Source organism: Lagopus muta, chromosome 9 (genome assembly GCF_023343835.1).
Source record: "Lagopus muta isolate bLagMut1 chromosome 9, bLagMut1 primary, whole genome shotgun sequence".
Lineage (NCBI taxonomy): Eukaryota > Metazoa > Chordata > Aves > Galliformes > Phasianidae > Lagopus > Lagopus muta.
Window position 1 is genome coordinate 21,932,263 of NC_064441.1, and position 23,366 is coordinate 21,955,628.

General features: G+C 41.1%; 1 long non-coding RNA gene across 4 annotated transcripts in view; it reads left to right on the forward strand.

Moving 5' to 3' along the window:
• LOC125697563 (uncharacterized) overlaps window positions 1–23,366 on the forward strand; it is a 435,416-nt gene that overhangs the window by 249,852 nt on the left and 162,198 nt on the right. For 3 of the 4 annotated variants that reach the window (XR_007378850.1, XR_007378849.1, XR_007378852.1), the window contains exon 1: window positions 22,422–22,572. The exons of the other annotated variant lie outside the window; for it this stretch is intronic. This is a non-coding gene — a long non-coding RNA (uncharacterized LOC125697563). Of the gene's footprint in view, window positions 1–22,421; window positions 22,573–23,366 lie in introns of those variants that run through there. 4 annotated transcript variants of the gene reach the window in all.

Here is a 23,366-nt window from a genome sequence, read left to right on the forward strand (position 1 = left end):
GTTGGGTCTGGCTTCTCCCCTAGCTGCATTTCATTGTCTTTTTTTCTTCCTCTAATCACTTTTGTTCATTTTGATCATTTGTTTTCCCCTGGACCTAGTCCCCTGTGGGAATCTTTATCAGCTCAGTGAACTGCTGCACACATTTCATTAATGCATAAATGAGCAGGCTGAGAGCATCTCATTGATCAGCAGATGCCTCATTATCCGTGGTACCCTTGCTGTGATACCCTGGGGGGGTAAGGGGGACTTTCTACTTTGAATATATACTATTATTTCCCTTTCTTTGTTTTCTTATTGCATGTGCACAAATAATTAAATATCATTATAATTTAGTATTTTGATACCATAATCTCTCTTCCTTCTTTTTCCCAGTGCAGTAATATATTTCACATTCTCATCCTCGTATTTGAGGCTATGTGAAGACTTACGATTTAGTTCTGGACTCTTCACACAAGCAAGCAGTGTGCTAGTAATGAGTAGTGTTTCACCATAGCCCTGGAGAAGGTGACATTATCTTCTGTATGCTGAGGGGTTAGAGGCACAGTGCAGAGTCTTCAGAAGACAACTGTATATGCATTGCCTCCAGATAAGGGAGAAAAATAAAAAATAATAGTAGCCATTAAAAGACAAAAACCAAGAGAAACAACACATCTCTCTCTTTTGTGAGTTCATGGAATCATAGAATGGCTTGGGTTGGAAGGGTCCTCACAGTTCATTCAGTTCCAAACCCTTTCTGTGAGCATGGTTGCCACCCATAGACCAGACTGCCGAAAAACTTATCCAACCTGACCTTGGACACCTTCAGGGATGGGGCATCCACAACTGCTTTGGGCATCCTGTGCCAGTTCCTTATGTTAGTGCCAGACTGAAATACTTGTTGGGAAAGACATCCAGTTTACCAAAATTCAGCCTGAAACCTTCAACTCCAGAGTACTGTTTTGAGAAATTCAACTTTCTTCCTGAATCACTGCTTTGCATGAATTGCGGAGTGGGACGTTAATGAGAATTCAGGCTTGGGTCTGAATAAATAAATGTATGTACGTTAATATATGTACACAGTCCTGCAATGCATTTTGCTTTACGCCTCTGGTTTGCAGTTCAGATTGTTACAAATGAGAATTTTCAGTGTGTCAGGTTTACACTCTATAGTATTTTTCTTCTTTCCGCCTCTGTCCTCCATTACAAGGGGCCAATCCACAGTGCCAGAGTATGCCACAAGTGTGGTCATGTTATTTTTCATAGAATCATGGAAGGTTGGAAAAGATCTTTAAGATCATCCAGTCCAACCATCCACCTACCACCAATATTGCCCACTAACCCATGTCCCTAAGTACTACACCTACCCTTAAGCACCTCCACAGAAGGATGACACTACCACCTCCCTGGCAGCCTCTGCCAGTGCTTAACCACTCTTTCTGAGAATAAATTTTTCCTAATACCCAACCTGAACCTTCCATGGTGCAACTCAAGGCTGTTCCCTCTTGTCCTATTGCTGCTCCCTTGGAGAAGAGCCATACTCCTGCTTATTCTCAAAGAACTAGCTAGATCACAGATCCTCTGTTTTAAATGCTTTTCCAATACATTGCTGAAAACAAGACTACCCAATCAACTGCAACTACTATCTCATCAGTACTTTTTTTTACAGAAGTAAATGTATGCCTTATTTGAAGGATTCATTTACAATCTGAGGAAGTAGAAGTGTCTGTAATTTACAAAGCAATCATAGCTACCATATAAAATACATAATTTATGGAAGAAGACATTCCCTATCAAAGCCTGCCTTATGAAGGGTAAGAACAGAAGTCTCTTCCTAATCAGCAGATGTGCATGGAATCACAGCAAGTATTACGTTGTGTTCTGATAGCTTTGTGGCATGAATAGACCTGCAGATATCTTCTGCATTGATATATCTGGAGTTCTCCTGATTTGTAATGATTATTTCCTCGTGTTTATGAAGGAAGCATTCAAATGCTGACTCTGGAGTCTGGTCAGTGTTGTGTCTGTAACCAGTCTGTCACAGGCCCACCAGAAGCCATCACTTTGGTCATTTTCTTTTTTTGAAGATCAGCAAAAATTTTTTTTTTTTAATCCCGAACGATCTGGACTGTTGAATTCTGAACTGGATCTCTTGTCAAACCCAAGGGCCCAATCTGTGTCACTGTAGGTACAAGTTGATGAAGAGGCCATGCTGGGTGGCAGCTCTCTGTGAGATGGTGGTTGTCTACTTGGGGGGAATTGGACTCATCTGAGTTCCAGCAGTAAATCATGCTGTTCTGCAGTGTGGATGCTGGGCATGCAGCCCATCCCTTTCCACTTCACTCTTCTCACCACCAGCCACAGCCCGCTATGCTCATAAAACCTCATGGTTACACATACATCAGCTTTCTAGGAGCTGTCAAATAAGGTTTCAAAGTGCAGCAATTGTATACCTTTCACAAGTATATATCTATTTGTTTTGATTTCAGTTCACTCAGAGGTGAATTTTTCAATAAGCCTGCTGTTGAGCAGCCACTTTGCTTTGGATCATTTATCAATTTACACGTCACTACAATGTATTTCTTTGACGGAGTCGTGCAAACACAAAGTTGTATTTTGGAAGTTTTTCTTGTCAACTAGAATTAAGGTTAGCGAAGTGCACACACCAAAATATTATGCTTTGCTGTTAAATGTAGTTATAAAGTGAATGATCAGTAGAGAATTTTTGTAAGGTATTTTTAAAGAACTTGTTTACCCAAAACTGCATTAAAGGGATATGAAAACTTAGAACGCAGTCCTTTCCTCAAAACCTCCAGCCTAAATGGAGAAGGCAGCTGAGAGAAGTGAGGAGAAGCAAGGCTCAGAAAGCTTTCTTATGGCTTCTGGTTGTACTAAGGATGAAAGCAGTGCTCTGGAAGCCTGTCCCTGAGCTCTGTGTGAGCACACAGTTTCAGTAGGTGGAGAATAGTTTAATAAAACATGTGACACAATGGTGGTTAGACACCCTTTGGTGTCTAATCTTGAATGCTGTGCAAAAAAAGCCTAATGACTGATGATTCCTCACAGGATCTATCCAGCAGTTCTCACATTTGGTTAGGTATGTTGTCACGCAGGTCTCTTCTACAAATACATCAGATCATATTTATTCTTGTTACAGGTTCTTATATAGCATGCTTTGCAGTAAGTTTGTGAATAGCTTCATATAAAGGTGACTTTTTTTTGAAGACACAAAGACTGGCTTTGGAACTGAAAGTTAAGCCCAAGCTGATGCCAAGTGTCCAGAATGCTAGCAGTTAGAGTGCTATCACAAAAAATACTTTTTAAATTAGTGATGTAGTCTGCCGTATCTCTTCTTTCCAGTTTTCATTTCCTGCAGAGTTATGTTTCCACCAGACTTGCCCTGGATATTTGCAGAGTTGAGTTCCAGGATTTGCAGCTATCTGACCTCAGAATGATAGCGATGAACTTGCTTTTGCAGCCGATCTTTCTATGTATGTGCTGCTGGAGATAGCCTGGGGGTGTTTCTGGCTGAAATGACACACTAGTGTGTGCTTTGTTGCTATTTTAACATTTCTTCTGCTAAAACTTTCAGCACATAGCAGAAAAATATTTGGAGAATATACTAGGAATAACTCATCATTGCAGCAGTTACATGCATTTGTAGTGGTCAGCACAGGAGATTTTTTGAAATGTCATTTATGCAATAAGCTGAATTATCAATATTTAATTTTTTCCTCTATTCTGAATACCACAGAAGCTGTAAAAATCCATGGTGAGAGGAGTGTTCAGCACAGAAGGGGGTATGATCCACAACAGGAAGGTTATAAGATGCTAGACAAAAGAATGGATCAGGATGCAGTAAGACCCTGTTTTATATGCTACATTGAATGAGCTGTGCTGCTTTTGATCTTCATGCAAGGTGGGCAGTAAATACAATCCCTGAGTGGGTGTTATGCCTCTGTTTATAAGCATCCAGTCTGTGAGCCAGGATGTGGATTTATTCCATGCTAATTGTACACTGATACACTTAAGAAGCCCTGAAAGTGGCTACATGATGGGTAGCTTACTCTGTTTTGTAAACAGAGGAAAGTATTTAGCAAGTTAGATACCTTAGTTAGCTTTAGTGGTCTGGCACTGGCACTGGAAGTGTTTGAACTACGGCAGCCCACACGTTGTGCAGACTTGCCTGTTTTGCCAAGAAGCAGCACAGGTGACTGGACCCAGCTCTCTGCTCACTGGTGGGTGCATGGTGCTGCAAGGTGATGGTGGGCAGCTCCAAAGTCTAAGCAGGACCACACTGACTGCCCAGCAGGGCAGCCCTGAGCTGCTCTTCAGCATGCTGCTTTGACAGCAGACCACTAACAGAGCAACAGCCACTGCTGTCTGTGTGGGACACTTGCAGTAGGTGGCTGCTGTCTGCAGTGACACCTGGAATGACCACACATTTCTTGTAAGGACTGGCTGTAGATCTGTGATCAATAGCTCATGCTCCCATGCTATGAAAGTCACATTTAAGGACATCATGTGTTTCAGGTTTCACTCCTAATGAGAACAGTGGAAAAGCATCCATGGTGCCAAGTACTCTGCTTTCAGAAATACACATACAAATTTATATTGACAGTGCTATGGAAAGTATCTTCAAGGGGTTTCCTTCCAGTTCACCTTTTTCCCTAGTTTGACAGTGATAACACTTGTTAGGTGTTTTGTAATAATGGTCTTTGAAGGTTCTAGTTAATAACATCAAAAAAAAACATTTGTCAGAATAGGGAAATGCTGTGTTGTGTTTCAGGCTTGCAAACACTTGATTTCACCACAGAGAGATGTTGGGAAATGGGAACTTTCAGTCTTACGTGCTTCAGTCTTAAGAGCTTGCATTCTCTAGAGTATGCTGCTGACAAAGAAAAGTTGAAAGCTGCTTCTGGTTTGGTTAGAATCAGCCACTGGAAATAGAGGACATAAGGTAATGTCTGAGCAAGAAGAGGCAAGATTTACAGAAGCACGACTTACATCTTGACCTTTAGAAAGTGGCTCCCCTGCTCATAGCTGTTAATGGTTTCTTAGAGGGTCTCTTGACTGTTTGTGGGAACGTAATTCCAAATGAGCAGGAAATAGTCATGACTGAGGCAAAAGTTTGTTGCATGTGTTCAACAGTAACCACTGTTTTCAAACAGTCCTATTTCTCTCTTTTCAGGCAGAGCCATTGCATTTCTAAGTCAGGGAGGAAAATTCAAAAGATAGCATTCATTCAAATATACCAACAGCCGACCTATGTGAAACTTGTATGTGTTTCTTCATTGGTAAAGAAAGATTTGGTGTCTGCTTTTCACTTGAGAATTATCTCCTTCTTCAGAGCTATCCACTGGGCATAATCATCTCTTACGTGGCACACAAACTGTAGGTTGCAACCTCATAGCCAGTCCCTGTGTTGTGTGCACAGTATAGCTTCAGGTAAAGAGTAAATGGAAAAACTTGTAACTGGTGTTTTAATATGCTTGACAGAGCAGCAGGACACCCTAATTAAAATGACACAGTGCAGCACGAATGGGACAGACTCCTATAATGAGCAGCTTAAAATGCTGATGATAAGTGCTCATCTATCGCTGTTACAGCATACCAAACAATTGGTGACAAAAACAAGCACTTGTTTTAGCAGCAGGTGCTGTGCCACTGACACAACTGAAGAAAACTTGTGTTCTTGCAGTTTTTATGCTTGAAAGCTTCCTTCTTAGGCACTGTAAACCTGCATCTTTCCTATGCTTTTGTCATTCTGCCATAAACTTTTAAGGCCTGTTACACAACTACATGCTTCTAAAGAAAGCAGGCCTACTTCTGCCCTGTAAATCCATACCTGGGTCTTCCGTTTCTCACTCTGAGCTTGCAGTCGCTCACTAAGTCCTGCAGTTCAGACTCCTCAGACTTTTATCTGTCACAACCAGTGATGAGTGGCTGCTTTGTATGATGAGGTTCTTTCTGCTTTAAAAAACAATCCGAGGGACAGTTGTAGACCTCTGATGGACCTGTGGGTGAGGAGAGAGCTTTGTGAACGCTGCCTGTATTCTCAGCCCTCTGTAAATGTGCTTTATTAAAGAGAGTGAGCTGAACATAATTTGTGCCAACATTTTATTCTTCCAGCCGGCATAGCAAACAGAGCTCTCGTCTATGCTGCTTGCTGATTCATCAACATGCCCAAGACTTATTCCTTTTTCATTCCTTTAAACAAGCATAAAATTATGCCTAAAATTAAGCTTGCCATTCACTTACCTTCAGTTGAGAAGTCTCTGCCATCTCCTGGTTAAATTCAAAGGGATTTGTGTACATATCCCTTTGTGTACAGAAAATAGTGTACAGAGGATGAAAATGGGCACCAGCTGTTCCAGACTTCCAGATAGAGTGGTGTTGGGAATTTCAAGGAAAATTTCTGTCCCCTCTTCTGTTTCCAGTGCAGCATGACAGAGGCAGCCAGTAGGGATGTAGAGGTGGAACAGCCAAAGCCATGCTGTTCTCTCTTTGTTTCAGTGGCTGGGGTAGCCCCACCAGTGAGGATGTGCTGTGGGTACCTGCTTCTTTTTTCTGTAACTGTGCACTGCTCTGGCAAGATAGCATTGCATGGAACATTCAGTATGTAACACTTCTGAAGAAGTGCATGTGTTTGAATACACCTGACTGATCATTCCAGGCAAAACAAATGCTCTGATCTGCACTTCTTCCTACTTCTCCTGTCAAAAGCCTCAGATAAAGAAAAGTGTGTTTGATGTTTAAAAAAATAGACAAAAATGCAGGGATTTCTGTGCAGCTTAGTATTATGAGCTGGGAACATTTTTCTCTCAAAATATTACTTTACTTTCATTTTTTCCTTTTGTTGAACTATTTTCACTTTCTGAGAAGCAAAGTTATGATTCAAGCACATCAGCTACCTGAAGGAAATGTTTGCAAGTGTGACTGCTACATCAACAGCATTTTTTATAAGAATTGTACCAGAAGAATCCCTCACTAAAATATGTGATGACTCATTTTTGATTTTTTATTTTTTTTAACCAAACTGGCAGCAAAATCTGTGGAGCTTTCTATTTATATCTGTATTTCATTTTAGATGATTTTAGTTTTGTGGGTATTACAATGCAATTTTTGAGTGCATACCTCTCTTAGTTCTGTAATATAAAGTTTATATTATGTCTGTTGCAGTGTTATGGTAGAGATAGCTGCTCAGGATACTGCTCAGGGTTACTTTATTTTGTCTCCTCAGAACTGAGTCATCATGCATCTCATCCGGTTTCCTAAACAATCCTCTCTGAAGGAGCAAGGTGAATCCACTGGAATCACTGCCCTGTGATAAGCACTGTTGCTTGTAATGGCTCTGTTCTGCCTCTCAGGTTCATGTTGAAAAGAATCCTTGTTTTCACACATGGAACCTGTGCACGAGTGAAGTTCCTTCAGTTGGAAGATACCGTGCAACTCCCAGTGACAATGACCATCAATAAGATTAATCCACTTCAGATGGGAGGGCAGCAGCTTATTTTGAGTGAGATTTTGAAAGAACTGAATTCTATGTGGCTGTTTGGAAGGGGGGGGGGGGGGGGGGGAACAGTCCTGAGAGGTGCTGCTGGTACGCAGGCCATGGTGGGGGGAGCTGGGAGAGATGCAGAGCCTGAGAGCAGCAGAAAGACACTGATCTGTTATGCTTTAAGCCTAAAATATGCTTGTTTGGAGGGTAGTGTTAATCAGATGCAGTGCCAGCGAGCCTTCCTAGCTGGAGCATTGCTCGTCCTGCACACAAAGTGGAGCTCAGAATTACACAGGGTCTGCCATTTTGGCGAGGGCAAATGCTAATCTATGCTGCTGGTGGGGCCAACGTAGGCAGAGACACACTGAGACCTTGGGCGTGTTAGAAAATGTCATGAAACATTGGAAAGCTCTGCTGTGTGCAGTTAGATATCTGTGCGTCCTTGTGTGTCTGTGAGCAGTCAGTACCTGTTTGGAGGAGATGCCCATCCCTCGGACAGCCGAGGCCATGGCTCTTCTCAGGGAACAAGAGGCTTCCACCTCAGCATCACAGTGCTTCACATGAGAGACCACATCCTGCTGTGCGGTGCTCCTCAAGTTGGAAGTAAAATTGGGCTTTTCACGTTTTTAAGGGTGAAATGTGGCTGGAGTGGGAGGTTTATCTCATGTAATTTTAGTGTAGTGGCATGAAGGGGGTTTTGCAAGAGCCAAAGACTGGTGGCAGTTTGAATTGCTTCAAATATTACAGCAATGGATGATGAGCAAGAAGTCAAGAGATGTGTGTGCTCTAGCTTCTCAGACCTTTGTCTAACATCTGACTAAATTAGCTCCAACTAAACTTCAGTGACTTTTTCTCTGCTGCTGGCAGTCATTTGGATTGAAAGTGAGCAATGTTGTTAGGAGTCAGGGTGCGTCTTCAGTTTAGGTTTTGGTGGGGAGACAAGAGCTTGTTGTGTAGCTATCTCTGATGGCTCCCGAAACAGCAGTGCGCTGCCCAAACCTCCATTAAGAAAATAAAAAAGTGTAGTTAAGATCGTCATGATCTCCCATGTAATACTTGTCTTATATAATCCCTGTCTTCAGTGAATGTATTTTTTCATTTATGTTGAAAATTAGAATAGGCTCTTGAAACATATGCCCTGCATAATGCATTTTCTAGTCATGATTGGACTCTGCTCTGTCCCTCCCCTGCCCTGCTTCTGCCAAAACCAGCACAGTCTCCTGGTGAGATGACATGAATTTAGCAAAGCTTTCTCTTTTTTTGTTCTTTTTCTAACCATTAATCACCCTCAGTGTTGAAGGAGAGTTTGAATTTGTCAGGGACAACTTTCTCCTGCATTTTCTTGTTCTACTTTCCTTGACCGAATTGTGGGTTTTGAGTATCAGATATTTTTTCCCTCAGGCTGATCTATCTTCTTGTCTTTTCAAAATTACTTCGCTTTCCAAAATGCTTTTCCACACCCTTTGAAATTTTCTCACTTACTTAAAAAGTCTATTTTGAAAATGTGGGCATGAAAAGTTGATGTAGTATTTTGATAGCTGTTTGAACTCTGCTATATATGAGTCTAAAAATCTATCAGTTCCTCTCTGCCAGTGTTTTATATACCTGTGATCATACCAGTCCTCCAGCAGTGTTCTGGGGCAGGAACATTCATCTGCTATTCACTCTTAGGACATCATTACTCTTAGAATCAACTTAACAGCTCTCTAATGCATAGCGTCTTCTCAGTGTGTCTCATGGCGTTAAGTACACAGCAGGGCTAAAATACAGTTTAGGGCTAAAATGCTTTGTGGTTTAAATGAATAGCTTTCATTGGGTCTATCGTTCTAAATAATCAAATTGCTCTGCACAACTTCCCAGAATTTATTTTTGGCATCTCTTGCACCATCTACCACTCGCTGACCTTTCAGTGGGTCACGGTGGAATAAAATACGTTGATTAGCATCAGCTTATCATTGCAGACCTCGCACTGCAGTATGGTTTTTCACTGAAAATGAATTCTGTAATTCTTTTTGTTATCTGCAATCCATTTTATATGACATCGAATAGAGTTAGCTTGAATATCATGTGGCGTTCAGGTACTTGATCAAAATCTGAGATGAGTTGTTTACCATTTTTCAGCTATTTTGGGATGCGTACATCGTGTTGCTACTTGAAATACAAATTAAATTGTTATTAAATATTTTAAATGTATAAATAAATGGAGATGGCAAAGCTCTAAGTAATCTTATGGTAGTCTTAGAGGTATTTTTGTTTCTGGGCTCTTTTACAACAAAAAGAACCCAGTGAGTGTGATTAACCAGAATTTTAGTAGAATTTAAAATGTCAGATTCAGATAATTTTAAAGTTCAATATGACTTTTACATAAATTAACTGATTTTTCTGTCTATAGGAACTAAGATCCTTTTTTGGGGGTCAGGAGGGAGAGGGAGAGGTAGTTTAGATTATTCATTTCAACATACTATCTTGAGTGAGTGATTAATAGTAATAATAACACAATCCTGAGTATTCTGTATCCCTTTAGGTAGCACTTCTTGCAGGCTTTGTGCCCTGTTGAGTGTCAGACACTTCAGATATAGAGTGCCTTTTGAACTCAGTACCTCAAGCAGCTTGTCTGTGCCACCCATAAAAATAAATTGGTCAAAAAGACAAATGGGAATGCATTATCAGAAAGATGGGTATTAAGGCCCTTTAACCACATCAGGTAGGTAATCTGACATTCAGATATCCAAAAACATTCAAAATTTGAACAGTATACATGAGATGATTGATAGTCTGAAGTGTCACTAGAGGCTATTTAAACCTCTCACCTCAACTGCACATTTGATTTATCTCAGGAGTTATCCAATCTGCAGATTATAAGCAGAAAGAGTTAAATTTGCGACATTTGATTCCCGTTAGTCTTTGCCACAAGAAGAGATTTCTTTGTCCTGCTTTCTCTCTGTTGTCATGAGAACAAGACATCATTTATATCCCCAGCATACTCCGTAGCAAAACTATAAACTTTTAATGCACTTATAATCGTATACTTTAACCTTTTTAATATTCAGTATTTCCACTGTTGGCCTTTCACCTTTCCTTCGTGGGTTATTGAGGCAATAAACAAGGGAGAGGAGAAATAACTGGTGACTCAAACTGCATGACACTGAAAATGTCACTGACACAGAGTTTACAGCTTTCCTTTGGTATATATGGCACAGAACTGCTGATGTGGGTGGCTCAGCTCAGACTCAGCAAGTCTTTTTTTGCTGCTGCAGATCAGCCCCAAAACTTCATGAGCTGCAGGGGTTCTCTGCCCCAAGGGGGCTTCACAGCACCAGAGGGTCCAGCCTGGATGGCCATTTGCACTATGGTGTGGCTGTGGAGTGGTGGATACAGGCCATTTCTCACTTGTTGCCACATAGAACGTGTTTTGTTCACCCAGCTTAGAGAAAGCAACAAATCCAAAGCAGCCAGATTTTTTGTGTTTTAATGGAGACAGCTGAGAGAAGCCCAAAGATGCAGGACAAGAAGGTTTTAACAAAACTGAACATTTGTAATAAAGCAAGAGACCTACCCTACTGCATTGTCTTTAATTGTGAATAGCTACAGTCTGGCATAAGACTTCTTAATAACTGTTTGTTTTGCATGAAACACTTGACCTTTTCTGGTGACTTACCAAATATCACAAGCATTTTTTATTTTTAATGCTTTTGGTAAAAGGCATTTGATCCACTTCATTGATGTCTAATTCTTTAGAAGTGTGACAGCACAGTCATAGAATCAGTAATTTCACCATCTGAATATGGGAGGTCAAGAGATTTACTGTAGTTTTTGTGCCCTGAATATTCTGAGTGTTCTGATGCCCTCTCAGCATTATGAGTGACAAACTGATCCTGAAAGATGTTTCCATTTGTTTTGGATTAGCAGAACACTGGCTAATTTTATTTGGAATGGTTCATCATGGTTATGTAGGCATGCTATACTGCGTGCCACTGACTACACCGTGCATAAAGTATATTAGCTTGTGTTTCATAGCAAATGGCAGGTATGCAACATGTTCTTGAACTCTTGTTGGTGAGCAATGGATAGAAAAGAGGATATATATATTTAAAGAAAACTGTGTTACAAGTACTCAGGATGAGTTGTGTGGCCACAGCACGCTTGACACAGAAGGCAGCTAACAAGATACAGAAATCCCCAAATCCGAACAATCTCTAATGTGGCAAAGGATCCCATTCCAGTTGACACTGCATGCCTGCAGCACATTACAAATAGTATCTTTAAGAAAGGGTATTTAAGTTTCCTTCTTCCTGGGTGTCATCAGAACAGAAATGTAAGTTAACTTTCCTCTGAGCTTTCTGTTCACCTTTTACTGTCTTTTCTATTTTCTTATCTCTCTGTCAGGCTGAAATATGGAACAGTAAACTGTGCAAGCAAAAACCCTGTTATTTCTCCAAATCTTTCAGCAGTGCTTGCCATTAAAGCTTTTACCATACTGAAGACCAGTGATTTAATATTACTGCAGCCTTCTGTTTTCTCTAGATGTACGTTTTATGAAATAAAAAGAATACAAGTGATGATGAAGCTGCCTGTCAGTACAGGTAGCCTACCTGTTAGCTGAATTCCTCTAAGTAAGGTGACTTGCTGATCCAGCCTGCAATTGAAGTCCCATTAAATGCTTGTCTAAAGCATGTGAATGCTTTGACAAGGATAGGGTTAAAAGTGGCAGAGGTTTGAGGACTTAACTTCAGAAGGTGCTTCTGGGTGGGCTCCTCGGAACCAGCCCAGCCAGAGATTGTAGAGCGGATGGAACAGGTTCTGCTTAGTCATTGCTGTGCAGAGTAATGAGACCCTGTATGTGCCTCATTCTATGATATTTATATACACTCAGACTACTGAACTGTATATAGTCCAATAGTCTGCATACAGAGTATCTCTAGCTGTACAAGCTAAGCACCTCTGGTTCAAGATCTTCGTTCAAGTCTGTGTTAGTGTAAATGACAGTGTATGTATCATGCATACACTCCTGCCTGTCCCAGATCCAGCACACTGTCCTCGGGGAGGAGGGAGCTGGATACAGCAGCAGGAGCTTGTAAACAGACTCACACTTGTAACCAGCCCAGGAGCAGTTGCCTAAAGTTACAAGTACGCAGGGCATGCTGTCTGTTGCACTGCTGCAGGCCTCCATCTAACCCTGCTTCTGGGGACTGAAGGTTCCTGAGGAAGGAATACTATTTGCTCAGAGGTGAAAGTTTTAGCATTCAGGAGGAATGAAGAGAGGCATACATTCTGTCCAGAGAATCTTTATTTATTCCAACTGGAGCTATTATTTTTCTTTTTTAGCATAGTTGTCCTGAGTTCCTGCTAACCTTTTGCTGGTCATGATCTGGCTGTTCAGAAACATGGGAGAGAAGCTGAGAAAACTAAAACATCCTTGGGGTTGGTCTCGATGATCTCTAGAGGTTCTTTCCAACCCCTACAATTCTGTGATTCTGTGATCTTTGACTCTGTACAGAACTACTCAGCAACAGCTAGAAACATTAGTGTGTTACTAACATCGCTTTTCTCCTAAAATCAAAACATGGCATCATACTAGACACTGTGAAGAAAAACAGCCCTGTCCCAGCTGAAACTAAGACACCAAAACATTCTGCCAGTAGACTTTTTCTGAACTTCAGATATGATTTTGAGAACTGCGCCATAAATGAAGCACAGAAGTGTCCGCCCGACTTCCTTTTAGATAGTCAACATTTTTGGTAATGCTGATTGACGTGCCTTGCTTTCAGCTGTCAGTGCCAAAGCTGACAGTGTCAAATCGGAGACAAGCTGAATCTCATTTGAAATCTATTAGGAAAATTCTTAAGACTGACGCTCTGCAGTCTTCTATGTGACTGGCTCTGTTTGGACCCAGACTCACTGGTGCTTTCACTGCCCCATCAGTTAGCATGAACACCATACCAAGCACTGAATAGGAGTGCTGGCACGTGTTTATTTTTTGTTGAATGAAATCTTACTGAAGAAGCTGTGTCCATCATACATAGCTCTAGCTGATAGTGGCGGAGGGAGGATGTGTGCTGCCACAGTTTCCCTTTGGCAGACCTGAGAAGCTGCAAAGCTCCTTCCAGATGGTGCCATCAGTGTACAGACAGTCCCATGCCACGCTGTGGGCATCACTCTGTGTCTTCAGACAGCTCTGCTTTTGTACACGAACAGGGACCCAGCCCTCAGGTGGGGCATCAGCACTCCAAGTCAGTGGCCAAAGGAGGGAGAACACGATGCAATGCTCCTTGACGTTTTTACTGTTGCCATCACCCTGCTGCTGTGCTAGTTAGACAGCTTAAATCTCATGTGTCACATCTGTTGATAGTGAAAATGCCTGGAACTGTCAAGTGTAAACTAGAAAGCACTGCGTTAAGTAGTCTTATATATTTAGTAAAATGTTGGTGATTGCATAAGCTAGGAAATAGGGTTTTTTTGCTATGGAAATTGTTAAATTTTGTTATTATATTGCAATTTGCTCTTGAATGGGAATATATTTATTGTCAGACTTTCTATACAGTATGCATTGTATTTCATTTAATGGCAACCAGATCCTGCTGAAGTGCCTTACTGAACTACAGACACAGGTTTCTCATTAATCTGGCAAGGTGCCTGCTCTGATAGATCTTTGTGTTCTGCTCTTAAAGGATTCATAAAACCTTCAAGAATTGCCTCGCACTGTTTTGTGTTCGCAGGCTCTTAGTAGCATTTGTATATAAAGGCTAGCATTGCTTAAGTCATTGAAGTAAGGAAATGAAAGGAGAGGCCTCCCCTGGCTGCGAGCTTTTGAAGGACTGTTGAATGACTGTGGCCAAGCCTGACAAATCCCCATCTGTGGAGCTTGACTCCACTTCTGTTTTCTTTGCACGTCTGCACCAAGGTGTTGTGTGGCCTTCACTGCTCTGTGGCTTTCCCTGCTTGCCCACCGTCCATCTCTCTGGCCTGCCAGCTTCCAAAGGCTTGAATTATCCATGCACATAAAATGCCAAGCAGAGCAGGCATCCTGTTGTGGGAATTAAGATACAGGTTCCAAGGGACTTCCTGTGTTAAATCACAGGTGATTATTACTTCCAGTTGTCCTCCTTACCAAAGACATGAAGTCCCCATGAGCAGTTGCCCTGGGATGAGACGGAATTTTCACGACTGGAGATAGATTAAGGTTGTGGGGTGACCTTATTGCAAGGTAACTTGCCAAGTGATGTGATAGCTCATCATTTGTGCATCAAGTGCCAAGAAGAGGTACTTACAAATGTTACATGCTCCAAAAAATCTACCAAGTTTCTGTATTCTCAGTTATGCCACTAAAGTGTTACAGATATTCACTGTCTAAGGTTTGCATCTAGTTCCTGATGAGTACATCGAGGCTGGAAAAAGAAAAAGAGGTGTCCAGTGTGAGAAAATAATTGAAATAAATTTGTCAGAAATGCACATTTGAAAAGAAATGTCTCAATACACATGGTTTTGAAACAGCAGTCACTGCAGAGCAGGGGCTGAGCCGTTGGCCAGTTGGGACCTTGCAAGCAACATCAAACCTTGTGGGGTTTAACAGAGCTCTACGTGTAAATTAAGGCAGTATGTGTTTTGGAGGGAGCATGTATGGATAATAGAAAATGTCAGCTTAGAGAGAGCCAGCCATTGTGTAGCAGCTATAATTTGCAGCTAGAAGGGAAATTAAAACACGTGTGGTTCTACTGCTTTGTCATTTGAAGTTTTTAATAATGTTATTAATTCACTTCATATTAAGCGGTCACCAACGATGAGGTGAGTGACTAGAGATTAAATTAGTTGGCTATTCTTTCCGTCCATAAAACCTGGTTAATGCTAAGCACCAAGCCCAAAAGATATTAAAGGAACTACAGCTCCTTCATTCTGTGCAATATCACTTTAAAATAAAGTTAATCTAAGCCATGATGTGCATCTACAGGTTTTACAAGAGGCTATAAATTTCAGGAAATTAATTTCCTCATCATAGTATGTTCAAGCTAGCCTTTTTGAACAGACATTTTCTTTTTAGGTTAATTGGTGCTGAATTTATTTAGTTATTTTTTTCAGAATTCTGCGTTCATTCTCCTGAAGGGGAGAAGGGAGTTTCTTATACCATCAAACTGAGATTTCTGTCAATGACTTATATCAGGAAATAGCCTCTGTTACAGAACGTACGGACGTATGGGATTTTTGTTTTCATGGTGATTAGCTGGTTAGTTGATTACTGTGTCCATTAAAGAGTTGGTAGTTGGTCTATTTTGTAAAACAGATGGACAAACCTTGTGGTAGAGTGAACCAAACACATGGGTGTTGGATAGCTTTCTAAGAGTTGCAGGTCTGGCTTAAAAATCAAAATTCAATTAATTAAGGTTAGCCTGCTGATCTCAAGGGTGCTTTTAGAAGGCCCCAGTTTATTCTCTCTGTGGTTACTTAGTCTTTGTGTATTTTCTGAAGTTCTTACTTGCTTTCCAAAACTTGAAACAAATATTAAATCCCTCATTAAGCCAGTGGAGTCATGAAGATGTCTCTGACTCTTCTATAAACATGCACAATTCTAATTATCAGTACAGATCAGATCTGTCACCTCAGATGCTATTTACATCTTAAGTCAAGAACACTTCAAGTCTACTTCAGCAGCAGTTGCTTTTTGCTGATTAATGTTTACTTGCATGGTCTTGTCAGTTAGTGCTTGAAACCCAGAAGGCACCGAAACACAGTTCAATTTTTGTAATCATAGACGATAATGCACTGTTCTGAAGTTATTGCAGCAATTTTAGAGGGGAAACAACCACCACAATTTGCATTAATCAAGCAGTGACCTTATGTATGCCTTCCGACAGAGTTTTTGCAAATCCTAAGAATGGTATTTCAATAAGAGGATTACGATCTTCCCTGTGGTACAGCTTTCAGTTTAGAGGCTTCACCCAATCATTTGGAACAAACATCTTTCCATCTTTTTGAGAATTGAAAAAAGTAATTTTAAGCCTAGTCTGCTTGGCTGCAGCAGGATTTGGCACAGCCTACAGCACTGAACAGCATACATAGCTCACGGCCCTTTCTTTCCTAGCAAACACCTTTTTGATTCCATTATCATTCTGTTTTGTATGTCCACATGGAACAGATTAGCTGAAAAAATTCCACAGGTAAAATGTTCTTCTTGTACAGTCAAATATATATGAAAGCAAGTTTGTGTCCTCACTGCTCTTTCACCATTACTTCCAGTTATTCAATGGCTTGAGAGATCTGGGGGGTGAGTCCAGGTGAATCTGGGACAGTCAGATCCTGTGACTGCTGATTGAGTTTGAACCAGCATTTTATATGGTCTGATTTTATTGGTATTTCCTCCATCTTCCCACCAAAGGAGCTGCTTTCTCTTCATTAAAACAAGGGTTTATGACCTCTCCACCCAGTTGTTGGTAATGTGTGTGGTGTTTTAGTGACTAGCTGGGGTCTGCTGGTACTTCTGCCTAACAAAGGGGCACATTCAGTGGGAAAGACTGGACTGGTGACCAAGTGGAAAGTGGTGTTCTGGGTGCAAAGAAAGCGTAAGGAAATGAGAATCAGACTGGGGCAAGGCAGCAGTTGTTCGTATTTAATCTCCCACTTATTTATTTATTTATTTAGTCACTAAGTTAATAAGGAAAACAGCTGAGAGCCACAGACAGTTTCCTTTCCTACTGTCCTCAGGAGGGTAGCTTGTGAGATTGGAAGAATGAAAATTAAATTACCTCCTCATGCTTCGGATGAGTTGGATACCAAGGGATGCTTGAATAAAGTTCTAATGAACAGCCAGCTTTTTGTGCGTGGTTAGGGGAGGAGGGCAAAAAAGTGTGTAAGATAATTATAAAGTCAGTCTCTAGCATGACAGTTACTGTCAGAGGGAGGTCTGAGAACAACCTACTCCTTTGAGGCATTACAGGATGGTGCAGTCAAGGTGTACTGACTCCTGCCCTCATTTTTGTGTCTAGATATGAGCAGGTGGCAGGGAATATGTCTTGTGTACTTTCAGCTTGAGAAACCTAAGACGCTCGTGTCACCCTTTATTTTTACAATGAACATCCAACCTTCCCTGTTGAATATCTCTTTCTCCTTTTTGTCCTTTTTTTGACTTTGCCTGAATATATACCTGTCAAGTTTAAGACTGCATCTGTTGTTCTTAACTGTGTAATAAAGATTTGCATGTTTAAAACTGGAGTGCCTAGGCTGTGACGCTGAGACATGACGGTCTGCCTCTATGATTGCAGTATTTATACAATCATTTTTATGTGGTTACCTGGGTATAAACCAAGTATTCAGGTGTCTGTGTTTGTTGTTAGGTGCAATCACCTACATCTCTGGGGTTTTAAGAAGTACTGATGTTGTGAAAAAGTAAGATAGCTGAAAACTGGCCCCTAATAATGTTTTGTTTGTCAGTTCCTAATTCCTGGTTTGCAACATGAGGAGGGATTTTTTAACATGGAAGAACATGAAGTGAAATTTAATTTGCTGATGTATTTTAAATCTCTTCTTTGAACATGATCAGGTGCTGGAATGGGCTGCTCAGGGAGGTGGCTGAATCACCATCCCTGGAGATGTTCAAGAAACATTTAGGTATGGTACTGTGGGACAGGGTTTAGTGAAGAAATATTGGTGGTAGGTGGACGGTTGGACTGGAAGACCTTGGAGGTCTTTTCCAACCTTGGTGGTTCTATGATTCTATAATCCTATGTTCTTACAAACTACAGTGCCCATGACGAATCAACTTGCCAAAGCACTCACCTGAAACACAGGCACAAACTAAGTCATGCTTAAGTCACTGAAAATGAGATGGAAGATTATAATGGTATCGTTTGGACAACAATATTAAAAGATGGCAGAGCTGATGATCCAAACAGTTTAAACATCAATGAGGGAGGTGTTCCAGGCCCAGAAGTCATCTGACCATTACAAGCAGGGTAGTGTAGTCAATTCAAGTAACCAAGCTGATGACTTCTTGCAGTTTCTCTCAAGATGCTTCTGGAAAGTCCCACGAAAAATATCTGTTAAACATTCATGAAATAAATACCTCTTCCTTCGCGCTGTCCCTGCAGTAGGATGGATGCTCTCCACTTAACTGTGCCAAACCTTGACAGATCCTGCAATGCTCTTTACCAGAGAGCACAGCAAAAGAAGGTGTTTAAAAAAAAGAAAAACAATAAAACATGCCAAGGAGTAATTCTTCATTTTCTACAAAGTAGCATAAAGTGAACGAGGGGTCTGATGCACATTAGGAAAAGGGTTACAAAATTAATCGCTTTGAATCTGACCCACACCAGGACACCAATCAAAGTTAATAAACTGAGCATAGATTAAAAGGACAATATAGAACACATCTGCTTTAGTGGCATCTCTTCTCTCGCTTTTGACTGCACCTTTAGATAACACAGAGATGATAAACGAGGCACTTAGATTAAAAGCCATGTGGACTATCATTAACTGAATTCAAATCAGAAAGACTAGCATTGGCTGTCATGGAAATGGACTTACGGCAGATATGACAGCCCTCATCCAAGTATTTCAATTTACCACTGAAAGTTTATTTTAATAAGTATTTATTCAAACAGCATTTACAGTATCTCTGTTCCTCCCTTGGCTGCCAGTCTGGAAGGCATTGATCAATGTATCTGCCTCGCAGTATGCTTGGTAGCTGAGTTTTAAGCTTTTTTCTAAAGAAAGTGAACAGTAGAGCCTACTTGTTGACGTGGAAGCAAAGAGTCAATACTTTTGTGGATTTTTGGTTTGTTTTGTTTTATGTTGTTTTGAAGCTGGAATTCTACGGCCATAAAAATGAGTAGCATTACATACAAAAAAGATATCAAGCAAGTGGTTCTAAGGACTGTATTTTTGTCAAGATGGGAGCGTAAAGATAAAGTCTACTTCTTGTGCTGCTTTTATTTAGTCCAAGAGAGGCTGAAGAAGAGAGATTCTGCCATCCTTAGTTGTTGGGAGCTGATATGATGTTGGGAGAGGCAAAAAAAAAAGTATTTACTGTTTGGAATTTATAGCCTAAATAAATGCAACAGACAAAACAGAAGAGAGGCTGATAAAATCTTGTAGGTCATTTTATGCTGTTTGTGAGTTGTTCTGTTTCGCTGTTCTCATGCACAAGTGAGTCATGTTTTTGTTTTTGTTTTTGTTTTTTTTAAAAAAAGCAATTTTCAATTTTCTTTCAGTTTTCTTTCTTTAACAACTCTTCAAAGATCTTTGGATTTTCAGTTCTTCAGGAAGTCCAGAGAGGCCCCAAATAGTTGTTCTCAGTGACTCTTAGCTCAGGGTTCATTGCTGTACCTTTAAAGCTGAAGAGAACTTTACGCAGAGGCCTGTGAATGCCATATAGATTATGTAGCGTGGCCTGAGGTCCTTTATTAAACTTGAGCTGGAGATCTAAAAGTAGGAATTAATGGCTCCTCAGTGTTTGGATCGTTACGTTTCTTTCCGAGGGCAAATGTTGTATGGCTAGATTCATCCCATGCCTTCTCCTGCCCTCAGCAACATTACCATAGGCCATTCTGGGGGAGATGCCTCCAAAGGAGGCTGACATTGCAGGGATGCTGCCTGGGCAACGTGTAACTGAGTAGCAGATGCCATTAGTGCTGCTGTCTGAGAGGAGCGTGCTATAAAGCAGAAGGGAAGCGTTGCGGTATCCAGCAGTGATCTGTACCCAGCACATCCAAATTGCATTGGCCAAGACTTCACGGTGTGAGTGTGTTGAAGCTCTTCACCTTTATCATGCTGGCATAACATCCGACCTGTGAGATGTGCTGCTGCCCAGCGGTTGAGAACGTGGTGGTTGTTACTGGGGGTGCAGTGAGCTCCTGTGTTTGTTAGGAGACAGCCAGGGCATTGCCTCACCTCTGAAATCACAGAGCTTTGCTGACAGGCACTCAGAGGGGCTAAGGAAATGGCAAGCTTGTGTTGGAGGGAATGAATGATTCAGCCCTGGGGGGGATCAACAGCAGAAAAAAAAAATTTGAAGGGAGTTTTTTTGGGGGGTAGCATTAGTCTGTCTTATGGCCAGTGACCTTCATGAGGCACTGCACCTTGAACAGCAAGCTGGTCTCAGGTACAACAAGTTGGAGACTTTTATGCTGAGCTATGAAGTGAGCCTATATGCAGAGTCAAGTCAGACAAGTGCCTCAGTTTTTAATGGCAAGAAACATATAAGGGAATTGTTCTTTGCATTTCCAGCATTATAATATGAAAGCACAGGAAGGATCTTGGTATTTAAACACCCTTTACTGCATACCATTAACTGGGGATTAAAGGAGCTGTAAGACTGGCAGTAATGAGAGATTTCATAAAAGCCGTATGGTTTTCCTCTTCATCTTGTCAGTAAAAATAACCAAGACTTGCTAGGGCTTACTGGTGGTATCTGTTACCATGGAGACTGGGGTCCAAGTTATTTTTAGGGCACAAGAACGTGGTGTTTGTGGACCCATGTCAGACCTTTCTCCTGTAAAGCAAACATGATGTGTAGGACAGAAACGTCTGTGCTGCAAGGAGCAGGAATGTTGATTGCACCAGAGGTCACCCGGAGCTCCATTGGAAAGCTAAGCAGTGCTGATGGAGTTCCTCAGAACGTGGTAATTAGTGATGTCTGAGGAAAGGCAGCACTTAATGGAAGGAAAACTTGAAAGAAGACTATAGCTGAACAGATTATACTAAACACAGAGAACTAACTAAAAGTAACAGGAAACCATAGTCATGTCTTGGTGTGACCTTCAGAATCTGTGTGCCACGTTTTAGCAGGTCTTCAGACACTTTATAAAATTAAAGCTCCTTGAACAGGATTTTCAGCATCAATTGTTTGTGCTCAGAGAACACAGCAAGCACTGCTCCCAACTTGTAGCCTCTTCAGCTTGAGTACACCTGCTTGTCCAGCTGAGCTGTGTTACATGTGTCCCAGTCATACGCCATGCAACTTTTGCTGCTAGGACTTCTTTCTAACCACAGTGACCTTAACTTGAACCTACTTTCTCTTCTGGCAATAGAAAACTTTCTTCTTGACATCTAGCATCTAGCTGAAGAGATGAAGAATAATGTCACTGTTGTGCAGCTTTCAACTCCATTGGCTTCAAAGGGATGTTTACTGCTCTCAGGTACGTGTGACATTCTGTCTGGTTTTCCAGAGCAGCTTCAGCCATCTCAGCATGTGGGTTCAGCCTGGTCTGGAGAAGCAGGCATGCATTACAATCTAACTTCTTATATTTCAGTTTTAAGCTGCCTCATCAAAAGTGACCAACTCTAATATTGCCATTTGCAAGCTGATAAAATGTAGCAATGTATTCTAATGAGACAGTTCATTTAAAGTGAGGAGAGTTTCTGAGGCTGATACCCAGTTGAGTTTCAGTTTGCAGTCGCGAGTACAATTTTTGGCAATCTGTGCAGGGAATGATCAAGGAGAACATCTGCTTTTTGAAAATGGTAATTTAAATTTCAAAGAAACTATTTACATTTTAATAGCCCTGTTCTCTGAAAGTTCCTGGGGTCTGATACTTCTGATTAGGAAAATGATCTCTGGACCCACGTTCTGTATTTGTTATTCATTACAATAACAGCCTTAATGACATTATCTTCTATTAATGTGGATGCATGTAATGTGCAATTACGGAGGAATTCCGTTGTCATTTAGCAATGAATAATCACAGCATTTCTTTAAAGTCCAGGATTTCACCCAAAGTTGTGGAGAACAGCATCCAAAATAGCTCCTAAAGGATCAAACTGAAAAGTGTAGTTACTTCTTTTCATCAGAAATAGCTCTCTTGTATTTTCAGCTTCTTTGCCAATACAACTTGCAAGAAGGCTATCTGATACAGTGTTCTATTTAAAATTTGGGCTCCTTGGTGACCTGGTTACGTTTAAATGCTCTCTTACTGTTGAGTGTTAATCACTATCACAATATTTAATAAGTCTTCTCAGAGTGTAAATATCGTTGTGTTGTTCCTGGCTCCTCAGAGGACTCAGAGTTGCTGTGAGTTGTGTGTGTGTCCAGGTGCAAATGGCTCCAGCCTGTGACTTTCTCTGGGACAGCTGACAACAGCATCTGATAACGTTGCCAAAGGCTTCCAGTGGTGAGTTCTTACTCTCTGTGATCATTTCTTCCATAACTTGGGCCATCGAGAGAATCTTGCTGACTGTCTGGGGAAGTGGGAGCAGAATTTGTCTTTATTTTTATGCGCAGAGCCAGAAAAACTCCACCTTAATTAAGAGTGAAGCTGAGACTCAAAATGTTCACCCCTGCAAAAACTCTGGTGCCTTTTCCTGCGGGGAGGCCTCGTGCCCTGACTCTCTGTGGCAGGAAATTGAAATTTGTTGGGGGTTAATCATTGGGTCAGAGATGTGCCATTAAATTTCCTCCCGAAATTTAAATTATCTGATCCCTTTTGTGGTTTATTTTTGTTTGTTTGTTTGTTTGTTGATTAGTGAGGCTTGTGATGTGCCAACCAGGTAACAAGGCTTTTGTTAGCCTCTGTCCATCCCTTGTCCCAAACACACTGCACAAACCAGGGGCCAATAAACGGACGATCATCTGTGATTTCTCTCTGAGCTTTTCTCTGGAGAAAACCTATATACTTCCCATGAAGACTCCCTCTTTCTTCCTTGCAAAGATCATCCTCGCATCTACCTTCTAACACGGTATTCTCTCTCCTCAAATTCAGTCCTTTGGCATCTCATGGGCTCAGCATTGACATCTTTTCCTTCAGAAAATTTTAAATGGCTCTCATCAAGAGTTTTATACATCGTGACAAGTTTAAAACTTAACCTGAAGTTTTCAAACATGCTTGCAGAATGTGGGGGTTCTCATCTCCAGTGAGAAACCTTCAGGAGGTTTTCAAAATGTCAGGCTAGATTCTTAGGAAATGCC